Below are 14,570 nucleotides of genomic sequence, written 5' to 3' on the forward strand. Positions count from 1 at the left end.
CCCCTGACCAGGCCTGTTGAACAGATGCAGCCGTACCTCCACAGTGTGGCCAGCTCTTAAAGTTATATCATTAATCTAGTGCTCTAATCACAGCTGCAGCTGAGGACTCACACAAGCATCTTCCATGCAATCACTTCCTTTCTAGTAAGTTTCTAGCTCTCAGGGAGAAGAGCTGAAAACATGAAATGAATACACATCAAACCAGGAAGCACAGATGAAAAAAACCTGAAAAAAAGTCATGACTCCTCAGCTCAGCGTGTATTCTGAGGGCACAGCTGAGGTCAGCAACCCAAGAGGCCTTGGCTACTGTGATGCGAGACACATGCCCAAAATTTAAGAAAAATTCATGTATGCCAGTGACTGCAGGGGAACCGTAATTAGTCACAGGCAATAACAACAAAACTCCTGAGACAGCAACATCAAAACTCACAGGTCTGAATAAAGTATTAAAAAAAAAAAAAAAGCCACGATGAGGGAGAATGTACTTGCTCATCCAAACACGAGCCTGAGTCAAGCTGAACCTTGTTTTTGAAGGTGAGTTTCAGGCATCTCTGCCCAGCATGAAGGCAGCCTCTGTGTCTTTCTAAGGAAGCTTTGCTGAGCAACTTGCCCATGAGGACTCAGCTGCTACTAAATAAAAAAGAAAAAAAAAAAAAAATCCCTCAGCTTGTATGTTGTAGCACTTTTAGCTTACACAGGCCAGCTCAAACAGCACAAATGATCTATTTGCATAATCACACTTCAGAGTGGAAAGAATGAGCACCACTGCAAAGCCACCAGCTCCAATTCCTCCCCTAATCCTCCAGCATGACCAGAAAGAGATGCCACCACAGAAGAGCTCAGATGATTAACAACAGCGACAGCAAGAGCCCCACAAATCTCAGTCTCATACACACGAGTGAGCTCAGCACTGACACAGGTGCAGCCACGTGAGTGTAATTTCAGTGTATCCTCAATCTCTTGAGCTGTATTGACTTAATGTAAAGATATATTACCTCAACTTTGCAATAGAGGCACACCTTCAACATTTACCCTCTGCTTCTTTTCCACAACATTTACTGATTTCACACAGTGTATATTCAGAGACTGGAACATAATCTTAATTCAAAACAATTAATGAAGACATGCCTATTGAATGCCAGTGGACAGAGCTTTTGTTCAAAACCCAAAATTTCCAGTCATTTTGTGATCAAAAACTCCAATTTCATGATAATTGATTTTAATTAAAAATGGGTTCTCCCTAAACTTATCTAAAGGCTTATCACCACTGTGCCAGCAATCTCATATCTGAATTCCCAGCATTATATGCTGTACCTTTGAAGCTGAATAATACTGTAGATCTTAGATCACAACCTGAATGTTTTTTTAGGAAAAAGTACAAAATTTAAATTTACACAAAATGACAGATAATTCATTTTAAGTATTCACTATCCAATAGAAGACAACCCTCCATATTTATTCTCCTGTAAGAGGCATTAGTCACAGGATTTTATCCAACTTGAATCTAAAGATATCAGCTCTGCCTGGTCCTCATGGGATGCTTTCATGTGAGTCCTGATATTGCAAAGTCATCCAGTAGGCAATTACATTGATCAAGAAGTTGGAGGAATATAAATGGTACGACTTTCAGAGCCCACCAAAAACCTGAACTTTCTGTTCTGAAGGAAGAGAACAGAACTGAGAGGCAGCAACTGCTGGGCATACCCAACCATTAGAGAGCAAACCCAGGGAAGATGAAGCAAGACAGGCAACACGTTGGAGTTTCAATAAGGACAAAATGGAGCAATAAAGGATAAGAAACAAACAACACAGAATTGGATTACCAAGTGCAGTCTTACTAGATTTATGCTCTATATCCTACTTTATATTGCATTTCACCAGAGGACAGAATTTAGTATGAGCTGGGGAAGGAGGGCTATGTGTGTAGGTGTGTGTCAGGGCATGGGGGATGTTAGTGAGGAGAGAACAAGTGAGAGTTAATTGCAAACATTTCTCGAATGACTATTTCTTATTTTAGTCTCAGAAGTATCATCAACTGTAATAGTTCTCTTTCAAAAGTGTAGAGAAATGTTTTTCCTTTCAGCTGTTTTGCAGGGAGCAGGAAATAGGCATAGACTGTGATATAATTATCTACTATCTTCAGAGGCTTTCAACATTGCTCTGAAGCTGCTGAGACAGACTTGGGCATACCCATTAGGGCCTCTTTTGGTGAGAAAGATGGGACAAGAAGTCTCCTTATTCCAAAAGCTGCCCACACACAAAATCTGCATTTTTGAGTGAAGGAGAAATCATTCTTCTCTCCTTTTACAGATGATAGGAAGAGACTTGGCTCATTGCTGTCTCTTCCTGCCTTTTACCAGCAGCCAGCTCATCTGGGCCAGAATAGTAAAACAAGATCTTCTCACTGCACTCTTTTGCAGCCTGGTACTATCAGAGCAAGGGACATGATGCCAAGGCTGAGAAGTCTCACCTCAGCCTACTGCTGGGAGAAGTTGTAAAGTCACAGCCCAGTTCAGTGATGTCAAGCAATGCATGTCATTTAAATGAAGTGTTTAAAGGACTAGACTAAAGTCCCACTATTTCAGCCAGATATATCCAAGGAGATTCTCACCACCATATGTCACTTCTGCCCCAACCCCGAAAATCTGACTGCAGCATGAGGCTCTGCTACCCAATCATCAGCTATTCTATTAATGGGGAATTTAAATGATTAATGGAATTAATCCGTTATGCAGACTGAGCACACACTGTCTCCATTTGTACATGATGTGAGAAAGCAAGCAACTTGCCCACCAAGGGAGAGACTTTCTGACCCTGCACCATCTACTGCCCTTCCAAGAATGGGCAGACAGCAAATTAAGTTTAAACTCTGAAGTGCTTTTTTTAAAAAAACAAACAAACAAACAAACTTGAGCTCTACTGCTCATCTCAAGTCCTATCAATTTTGAGCTACAGACCTCTCCCCTCAAAGGCCCAGAGATGTAATCACATATTATGTCCAGGTTGGTTCATATTATTTCATGGATTTTTCTAAGAAATATGTTCATCGAGCTAAGCAACTAGTGCAACTATCTTTCCCTTGTGTGCTATGATAATGATTTTTACCTAGCAGCAGCTGGGAACCAATGTCTTTCCAGAGAAGCTTCTGTTCCTAAGAAGATCAATCATCAAATAGGATTTATTTTTCACCTGAAACAAGAGATGTTGAGATCTTATAGATCTGTATGGCGTTAAAGTTTTGCAAATAACAGAGAACCACCTTTCAGTAATTAGCTCTCCTTTCAGAAGGAACTGCAAAAGACATCTTTGAGTAGACTATTTATTACAGTGGTAAGAACAAAACAGTAGAAAACAACGAGGCAATTAGTAGAAGGTCCTTTTGTTACCTGAGATATAACAGCAGTTTAGATATATGGCTTCCATTTCTGTGGTTCGGGACATCGTAATTATGAGTGGAAGACCTGTTTCAATGAAATATTTTGTTGTTGCTGAAAACAAGCAATTCCCCATAAACCAAAACATGGGTAGGAATACAGCAATTTCAGACACCTACCAATGGAAGGGTAGAAACTTGCCAGATTCAGTGCCAAATTGCCAACGCAGGACCAGTGAAGACCATTTGGCCGAATGCTTCTGAAGCAAGGCGAGATGTCTTCCAGGCTTCCTGAGGCAGAGCCCTGAGATCCCAGACTAAGACAGTGGTCCTTAGTTGGGAGATGGGAGTCCCAGGAGCTTTGGACTCCTGTCCTGCCCATCACAAAGCTGGCAGCCCAGAGATCTTGGCTGAACCAAACCCCAGCCTTGGATTTGAATGCTATGTTAAAATTCTGTTTCCAAGTTTTCAGACCTGTTTTTTCAAATTTTTTTTTCTACAAATATTTCTAAAAGTATGCTTCAACCCAGAACAGATTTTTTTTCCTCTCCCAAATATCCCAAAGGATGTGAAAGTGCAGGTTTCATTTCAGCTCTAAACATAACACGGTCTTTTGGTTTACTAATTTTGCACTATTTCATAAGTCATCCTTAAGCAGCTTGCTCTAGAGGACTGTTGCCAGAGCAGACCCCTGCATCATATTAGTAGTACTCTTAGGATCTTCACGATAGTACTGGACAATAGAAGTCTAACAGCAAAGGGATATAACATAAAGGCAATATCTCCTTGTTTATGAGTGACTTCTGCCTTGCCTGAGTACTGGCATCCTACTCTTCAGAGGTTCAGCGTAATGAAAGCAGCTGTTTGGTAGCTTTTCTTGAGGGAATGGTGTGAAGAGGAGAAAGGCAGAGGTAGAACAAATTGAATCACAACATTTAGGCCTTGAACTGTAGAGCATGATTGGAAAGGGAAAGTAAACCTGATGTACTGCTTCCCATAGGGTACCGCTGCCAAAAGAAGGAATCAGGAAGACGGACCGTGCCAAGACTTTTCTGGCTTGCTTACTGCAAAAGAAAGATCAACCAAAGTTACATGGAGAACCCCAAAAGCCATTTATCGTCTTTACTCTTTAGACTTGTCTGGCAGGACAAAAATAAGAACAAGAGACATGACTGTACCACAACACTGCCAAATCAAAATCCTAAAGCAAAAGAAACACAGCAATTTCAAGATTTATCATTAAATAGACCACACTTGCAAAGCTTTCCAAGAACCCAGGCCAGATAGTATGTAATCTAAGATCAGAGTTTCAGATGAATCTGAAGGCTAAGATAGGATTTTTGGTCAGACCCATGTAGTATTGTCTTGGTGCTTGGTCATAGTTTCCCATCCACAAGCAGACCAAAGTTAGTATACTACCTAGAATTTCCTTAAAAAAAAAAAAATTATTAATACTTCTGAACACTGAAGTATGAACTGAATGAGAGGAGGAAACAGGCTGTAGTCCCACACTGACCCACCTCCTCCTAGTTAGCCCTGCTCCTTGGGGCACTGTTGTAGTACTTACATGACCTTATTCCAGGCCCATAGTCATACAGTCCCCAGCTCTGCTATACTCACCATCTGAGATGATGCAACCATAGTAAAATCATTGCATGAATATCCACCTATTGTGTCCATGATTAAAAAAAAAAAAGTGTGTATCTAGTCATGAGCACTTTCCAGTTTTATATTATGCCCACAAACAGCTGAGCTGCCCAAGAGATTTCATCAAGGGTAAAAGCAGGAGAGAATAAGTAGAAAACTTTTAAATATAGTTATAGGATATGTACGTATGTCCTGCCACAATGTAATTAAAGCTTAAGAAGTTCATAAGTCCTTGTTAAGTCATCATGGCAATGGTGACTCACTTCTTCCCATGTCATCCAAGCATTAAAAACTGTGGGTGGAGGTGAGAATTTATAAAAATAAATATTTTACACATAACTATTAGGACTATTATTACCCAGGATAACTGTAAAAAAGCACAATGGATTCTTCTTATTCAATCAATGGAAAAGTCACAAGATGAAGGAATTAACAATGCTAAATGACTTCTTTCTCATTAATAGGAGAACCAAACTGTACAAGATGTAGGAAAGAGACAGTGGAATCTGCTGAAGGGAATTTTATCGAATTCAAAACTTGTAAGAATCTAAGTATAGCAAGTGGAAGAGCATTAGAGTACTTCTAGAGGTCAGCTGAAGCACAGGTATAAACACAGAAACTGTGTATTTAAAAAGACATTTTTCATTGAATGAACATTGTTATTTTACACCTGCACTGACATCATTCGTTAGCCCCAGCTCAATGACACCCTCATTCAGCAAGGAAGCAGCCATACCATTGCTCCTCAGTAGGCACCATGAAAACAGGGATAAACAGAGACCACCTAGTAGACAGCCAAAGAGCAACCATTGAAATTAGCACTTCTGTAAGTGTTTCCTACAAGGGCCTAAAGTTTCCTTTTTTCACCAACATTATTTTGAAAGAATAAAATGGAGACAGTAATCAGTAGATGAATCTGTCAGCTACACCTACCAACAGACAAACCCTCGTTCTTGCTTCTGCCGTAAAATTGTTCCTTGCTGGAACTGATCTGTTCCCAAGTTTATGGTTACTATGATAGTGGAAAAACTCCTAATGAGATCTAATGCAGCATAAACAACTTCTTGCTGACTCTTCTCATTGATCCTTCAACCCAGAGGTAAGATTAAGTGCTGTCATCCACTTGTGCTGCAGCAGAGCATCAGTGTGTAAAAACAGGGAAACAGCCCCTCAAAGCTTGAAGAAAGGAAACCCCTGCTTTAGGTTTCATTATTAGTAAAGCTAATGAAAGAAGATCAGATAGGCATTTGTCTATCCAGTCCTATATATTATTAAATCTGATGCAATATTCTAGGACAATGCATTCAAGGTATTCTGGATACAGACCCATATTTCAATCCTATCAAGTTTATCCACATGCAAAAGACCAAAATTATTCCTCCTGCTGAGATAACTATATTAGATGACACAAAAGGAAACTGTGCAAGAGACCACATGGTTTTACCTCTCCTTTCCTGCCTGTATTGGACCTTATGCAAAATGATCTCTTGTATTTTCAGACAGTCGGTAGGCATTTATAGGTATACAGCACAGAAAGCAAGGAGCGTAATAGTTACACACAATATTTATTTGGTGCCTAGCAGCGGGCATATAAAGGGGATTTGATGGGCAGATTTACAGGCAAGGAAGCAGCAATTCAGAAAGCTTCTTCAAATACACTGTATAACATATATAATTGAAGTGAAGTTTTCAGAAGTTTTTGTTTCTGTCCCCATCTCAGTGCCAGAGGTTTTGGAAACCAGCTTCATAACACAATCGCAATGATTTTAAGAAGTGAAAGCAGCTTACAGTATGCAAACATGTAGTAGGTAGCAAGTACACCTAGAAGCTGATTGGAATATCTTCCTCCGAATTCTGCAAAGGAAAAGTCAAAACCCTACTTTTATAAAAATAAAAAACCCCAGGAGACTGACATAAAATGAAACAATTCACTCAGACATAACACACAAGATTTTTGGAGAAAAAAAAACACATTATTTTTCAACTCTACAAGCTCCACATATACACACAAAGCATATTAAAACACTATTATTTCCAGCTAACCACACTTTCTGCCAGAAGTTGCCTGCTCTGTAGGAGTCTGTTGACAGGACCAGGTGCCCTTGCTCAGCCACATCTGCCTCCAAACTGGCATTTTTTTGGTTTTGTTCCACATGGTTTGCAGAGGAGCAGATGAGGCAAGGGTAAGTCCTCCCCCTTTGTGGGCACATGAAGAACAGCAAGAGACAATAGTGTCCACCCAGGACAAGTTTATCAGTATTTTTCATTGCTGCTCTTCAGTGAGATGTTTCTGCAATCCTAAGGTCTTCCTCTGGGAAAGAAGAAAATCTACCCAGGCAGAGGGGACCCCAGTAAGTCAAGCAGGTATCCAGCTTCACAGTACACATGGAGCAAAAAAAAACAGGATGACATCTGTTGGACTGTCCTCTCAACTCTGCCTCAAACGTATTGGGGGATACTAAGGAAATCATATTCAATGCCTCAGTTTTCAGTCCTGTGATGCAAGGATATTACTATTGCCCAACACCATGAGGGTATGTGAAGTTTAGTTCAGTAGACATATGATACTCCAGATTTTAAAATGGAAAGCTGTATATAAGTACAACCTATTAGAGTATTACCAAAACTGAACTCAAACATCAAGGGAATGTTTTAGCAGAAAATAAATGAAAATCATTTCCCTTTGTTCTCTAGATTCCAAGATATGAGAAACACTATCAAATACCTCTAGAAAATAACATTCAGTGAAGAATCAAAGGCTCCCTTTTGTGAAGGCTGTTTCATTATAAATTCATTTTATTCTGAGTCAGAAGACTCACAAGTCTTTCTTGGGTTTTGTTTGCGTGCTCTTGGAATTGTTTCCCTTGTTGTCATATTCCCTCTTGACAGCACAGAAAGAATAGAAATCCTAATGCACTGCATTACAAACTACCCGGCTTTATTAGGTTGCATAGACATTACCACAGATTTAATCTATTAAAGCCATTAATATTTGTGAAGTATGAAGAAATTATCATTTTCTAGAGCTAAAGAACAAAAAGAAAACAGTGTTAAGATGTATAAATAAGACAAAGTAGAAATCAGAATACCTCAGGGCTTTCCAGGGTGACTTTACATTAATCGGGTTTCCTGTATCTCTCCTCTCTTCCATCCCTTTGCTCTTCCCCTCTCTTTTTCCAATCTTATGTAGTCTTTCTTCCCTCACTACTTCTGTCCCAGAGACAAGATTCAATTACAGACAATATAAAGAGAATTTTTTTTATTGAGGCCAGGCAACTAACAGGTCTCTCAGGACTGAAGGTACTGTCTTCTCTACCGCAAAGGTATTGGGTGGGGAGGGTATGTTTGCATTTTTTATTTAAACTGAGATAAATTTGGGATGGTTATCTTGTTGTAAAATGCAAGTGGCCACAGGTGCTTGCAGTTTTTACTAACAGGTAGGCAAGGTCAGCACCTTTCTAGACCCTGATGATTCAACATCAGTTAATTCACCTCACAGTAAAACCAAAATACCTTGGTTCATCCACTGCCCTTTCATTGTATAACAGCTGTGGTACATGGTACAACTTGTCCTATGTTAAAAACTGCTTTCTTGTTGCTGAAGACAAAGCACATTGTTCTGCCTAGTAATAGCTTTAAAGAGCTTCTATCTAACCAAGCTCTGTAAGCACAGAGCCTACAGCATGCAGCTTGCCCTGCAGAGGGTCTCTGGCACCCCCTCAGCTTGAGCCAGCATAAATACTTAGGTGGATTGGCAGTCAAGCTTCCCCAAGGTGCACATCTAATCATGGCAATTCTGTCCCTTTGGCTTTTCAGCCTTTTTCAGTATTAAAAAAAAGTCTCCACCAAAAAGGAAGATAGATATATTTAGTGACAGAAAACCCTCAATGGGTTCAGATAAGCACATGGGCTACCCACCATCCATAACGAGGGAGCTCCTCATGTAATGAACTCTCTCAGAAATACTGGCCCTACTGAAATAAATGTCAGAGCTCACATCAACGTCAACATAGGGGCAATTTTACCTTCCCTAAACTGCCAAAAATTACAAAATTGCAGTGAATATCCTCAAGAATAGACAGTCCAGAGATTTCAGGTACTTTTGTTTAGTCAAGTTATCAGTACCTCATAAAACGGCTTGGCCACAGCTTGTAAGTACTTTTGCTTTAGGCAAAAAGGAGCACACAATAAGAGACACATAGTCGTTAACTTTTCTGTAAAACAAAAATGTTTTAGTCAGAATTTAAACAGTGTTCAAGTAACTTACTCTGTCTGGTCATGGTCAACCTCCCCAGACTTTTAGGTGCTGCCTGTGCTGACAAATACATTTTCTTCATCTGCTTTCTTCTTCTTCTTCTCTCTTCTAGCAAACTTTCAGATAAATTTGAAGTGTGACTTGGCCACTGTTAAGAAAACTGGACTTAAAAAAACTCACTACCATATAAGATCACTTTAAAAGCAGTCTTTAAAAGATGTTCTACAGCTACCTCCAAGTCTTCAGGACAAAGGGTTATCTCACTTACCTTACCACATGAAGTAGAAAAGTTTGGAGGTTTTTTTTGTGAAACCCTAGGAAGAAATACTGTTGTTATATGCAACACTTAATAATGATAGCCTCAAATGGTTGGTTGATTCTGTGAAATGCATCTTTTTTAAAAGCAAGCTGAGAGGCTGCACTAGAAGGCAGGTTTGCTCCAGTTCAGAAGTCCCACTTCCCTTTAGCATAGACCTTAGAAGGGTAGAGCTTACTCTTTCTATGAACTGATTTGATGTAGTCTGTAAAAAACTTTTTACTTCAGTTTAAGAAGAGGGCAGGGAAAAATAATATCCATGTCCTAGAATTTATAGTTCACTTACATTTCCCCAGGTGAGGAAAACTTAACTACCAATGACCTTACTAACAGCAGTGGGCAGTTACTAATGGATGACAGCAGTAAGAAATAAAATAAATTTAAAAAATAATAAATGGGCCTTTACCATAAGGGGAACTTTTCATTTTAAATGCAGTGCCTTTTGGAATTACAAGTGACTTGGCCAGATTTCAGGATTACTGATCACTCACTTGTCAGGTTCAGTATGTCTATATATCCTGCAGTTTACTGAGACGATGCAATCAAAGCTTTCCCCCTTGAGTTTGGAATGACCCTTTAAGGACTTCAGAGAAGTTTTAGAGAGAGAATTAAATTCAGAGGTGCACCTATAAAATTAAACTACTGTTTTTTGATAGATCATCACTTTTCTGAGACATTGAGTCTCTTCAGAAAGATTACAGCCTGACCCAAACAAAGCAGTGACTAAAAATTGTGAAAGCACAAAACAAAAGAGTGCTCTTATCAGAAATTTCATAATACTACAAGAAGCTTGTATCTAATTGGACACGCAGCCAGAAAAATTTTAATGGAACATTACATTCAGAAATACACATCCATGAGAAAATGCAGGTTTTCTCCTCCTGGATATCTTTAGATATTAAAGGACTCTAGGTACCAGAAAATCAAAAGCAAGGTTAAATAGCAACATGGGTATATTCAGAGAAAACTGAAATAAAGCACAGGTCAAATTCCTTCCTTTCTTAGCTCATGGTCACTTATTGCAGAAACAGCTATACAAGGTTAAAACATTATTTGTGTGCTCACTATCAGCTATTGTGCTTCTGCTGAAGGTCCGAATTGACACAACATAGCTTGCACCCTATAGACTATAGGGGCAATTTTCATTCCATCCCAGCCAGGTTAACTTCACTCACCAAAGAAAAGCAACCAAAGTGCCCCAGGGCCCAACACAGAATCACTGAGGTGCTTTCCCAGGCTCCTCTATCAGCTCAGCCACTGAGGAACAGTAACAAAAAGCCTAAGGATGGAAAGACCACAAGTGGGCCCAGCTGTTTCCATCGTTAATAACAGAGTTACCTCAGGTAAGAGACTTATTGCCACTTGCTACCACTGCTGCCTGTACAGAAGGCAATCAGCTTACCTGTTACAGTTGAAGAGGCACAACACACCCCAATGGGGCTGCCCTTCCACTGTGGAGGGGGGCAGGCAGTGTCTATGTATGCCACCTTTGCATTGGTGGGAAGAAGTCCGTAGAATGGGTTTTGTTGGGTTATAAAGACTGATGAAAAAAAACCACTCTTGGCCAGAACTGCTAGGCTGTTAAAAACAGGGTGTGTGTGACAAGCCTGTGACTGAAGCCAGCATACAGAGACGGCTCCATCTTCCTCCTGTCATTACTGTGAGATTACCTATGCAGTAGTTTTCAGAGAGGAAAAGTTGGGTAAATGCTATAGACTGAGGCAGACATTCATCCTTCAATAAAAAACAAGTCCACAGAGAGCAAAACTACAAAAGCAAAAGGTGACTGATGTTTTGACACAGCAGCGATTCAGATGGCTACAAGGCTGTTTCAGGCTGGCCTGTCTCAGCAGTTGTGCAGACTGGCGAACACCTCCTCTCCTTGTGAAAGCAAAGCGACCTAGCCCCAGCAGTGCTGCCAGCCCATGCTGTGGTCGTCCAGTGCAGCCCCCAGTCCTGGCACGGGTCAGCTTTCCTCCAAGAGACCTCTACTTGTCCAGCAGGCATCTGTCACCCATGGCCTGAACAGTGCTTTGTTTCTGGCAGGGCTCTGCCCAGCTGCCTCCTTCCATTAAAGAGAGGAAGGAGCTTCCCCAGACTCTCATTATTCCAGAAGATTAATGGCCAGTGTGGGACGGATGCTATGCTTTTTGTCTGGCTGGACTATTGACCCTTTGCTGTTGTGTTCACTCATCTCAGCTGCTTTTCCTCCCACTTTTGGAAATGGGTTTGTCTGGGCTTTCCTGGACAAGGCTGGTGCCTGCTTAAAATAACTTTGAGCTGTCTTACACAGGTGGAGAAGTGTCCTTTTAGAAAGCGAATGTGTAAGTGTTAGTTGTACCAGCAAAAAGCCCACTGCTCCAGTCGTTAAGCTACTCCTCCTGCCACTGGCACTGCCAGGGGATGCTGTGCTGGGGCTGCTGCCTTCTGCCACCCCAAAGTAAGCTTTAGTGCTGGTAGTTACCCTCCAGTGCCAGCCAAGAAAAGTCTAGGCAAACTCTTTTTCCTTTCCATTTATTTCAGTGCTTGTTCAGACCTGTAGAGGTATTTCCCTGAAAGTGCAGGCTTGGGGCTGCCACGTCTTTCTCACGCAGACTTCTCACAGGTGATTTGGGAAGGGTCTCATGGATCTTTGGGCCATAGCATCAGCACCGTAGTGAGGTTCCCATTGTCCTCACACCTCTCACCAGTACTGTTATATGCCAAAGCAGGCATCGCGGCGTCAAATGTGTGTGCTTTTTAAGCAGCAAGGAATGGTTAGGCTTTTGTGTCTCCTGGTTTGTTTCTAATAAAAAACTGAAATTCTGGAAAAACCGCATGATGTAGGAGCTCGGATCTGGGACTGAATCCAGTGCTGGCTTTAGAGAACACAAGTCGTGAGGGATGTGTCATATTAGTAGCTTTCAGCTAATGAACTGGCAGAGGCTAGAAGCTGCACTGGCTCATGGCCCAGAGCCCGTGGAACTGCTTAGGTAACAGCCTTCAACATCTTTGCCAGCAGACCTTGATGGTTTCTTCATCCAGAGGTAATTAGCTAAGGTTTCCACAATGCACCAGCTTCATTCATAGGTACGGTCATCCCCCCTCCTACCTCAGCTGTTTAATGTCTTCCTTGAATCACAAAAATACCTGTGTCAGTGCCCTAGGTTAATATCTATTGCAAATTTCTAAAAGGTAGGAACTGCCTCTCTGCATCAGGCACGAGCAGAGCAATAAGCACTGGAAGAAAACAAACAGAGCAGGTGGCAGAAGAGTGTTTGACCGTCTTTTGGGCAAAAGGATGCCAAAGAACCCATTCACAAAGAAAACATCATGAGAGTGACAAGCGACAGCTTGTCCCATCAGCTTATGTCAGAACCAAATCTGGCAGAAAGGCTGCAACGCAGAGTAAAACACGCATTCATTACAGCCTGGCATTAGGAAGCAGGAAGCGCTGATTCCCACCCAACTCAAGCCAGCAGGGGAAAGTGAAAAGGTTAAAAATCATAAAGGAGGAAGGGAAAATTACAGAGCAATTGCAGGAGATTCTGCTTGCTTTACCTTGAATAAAAAGAGTAGCTCATGAAACTAAGAAAAGCAGTATTTAGCTTCATTATGAGAGCTTCCTGCAGCAGACAAGAAAACAATACCATTTGATGAAGCTGAGGTCAAAGATGCAGCCAAGACAGGCTGCATTGCACAACAGCTGTCATACAAGGAGGTAGCAGGGCAGACGAGGAGGCACCATGGCTTCTGGCTTTCTGGAGCCCTAACTCACATGTCCAGGTACCACTTATGGCTGAGCCAGCACCTCTGTATCCACAGTGTCTAACACCAACATCAAACATCTGAAATCTCAAAGAAACCATAACACCTGTCATCGCAACCCTATGCTACTTCTAGAAAAACAGCATGCTTTAGGCATGGAAAAGAGACAGCCGTAAGCATAAATCTCCTTATTCTGAAATACGTTCCTGATCATTAAGTAGTTCCTATTGCCTAAAAGAGACCCAGGTGCATAGATGAGACTATCCAAATGAGGGAAAATTTACAAGTCACAGAACAGAGGTGGCTTGTAGGATAAAAATGCATAGCCTCTCTTTCCCTGCACAATTTACCTGGTCTAGATGTTACACCATAGCTTCTCTTCATTACCTTACCTTTCACTGCCTTCAGTGCAAATATTTTGTACACCTAAGTTGGTTACAATTCTCTTGAAGATACAGTCCTAAATGTTAATTGCTAATTTCTTCATTAAAGTGCCTGGCATAACATGACAGCAATTCTTGGTACACAGCGAAACATTAAGTTCCTAATTTTCCTATTTTTCTGTTCGCAAAACTGTTTCAGTTCGCAGCGTTTGTCTGCGTTTTCCATTCCAAGCTCAATGAAAACAAACTGTTGCATTGTACAGAAAATGTTTGTTGGTTCTTCCAGTAGGGAGAACCTGTAATTCACCTGTTAACAGGAGGTGATTTGCTGCATTTATCGTCTTAGCTGCAAGAAGCATTTGACAATAACGTGGGAAGCTTTTAAAGTTTAACTAGGGTGAAGAAGGCAAGAAAAAGCAGCATGGGTCACAAGCTGCCTTCACAAATTATTATGCCCACGCTTTTAATGGCTCTACTCAAACAAATACAATATACCAGGAGAAAAACAAAATTGCTTTTTCCAAGGTGCTCACAATTGATACAATCATCCAAAAATTCAGCAAGAATTTCCCATGTATTCTCTTTGAGACTTTCTGACTCTGTTTCTCTCCTCTTTCCATTCCTTCCACAGCTTCTGGCTTGCCTGCAAAGGGAACTGCAGCACCTCTGCAACAAAAACATGACCAGCTTCTAATCTCTCTTCTTAATCTACAGGAGCTGGCTGGGCACCTAAGAGGCAAAAAAACACCCAAGAATCCACTGTTTTGACAGTGACAGAGCACTGGAACAGGCTGCCCAGGGAGGTTGTGGAGTCTCCTTCTCTGGAGGTATTCAAAACCGCCTGGACGT

This window comes from Nyctibius grandis, chromosome 1, assembly GCF_013368605.1.
Source record: "Nyctibius grandis isolate bNycGra1 chromosome 1, bNycGra1.pri, whole genome shotgun sequence".
Taxonomy (NCBI): domain Eukaryota; kingdom Metazoa; phylum Chordata; class Aves; order Nyctibiiformes; family Nyctibiidae; genus Nyctibius; species Nyctibius grandis.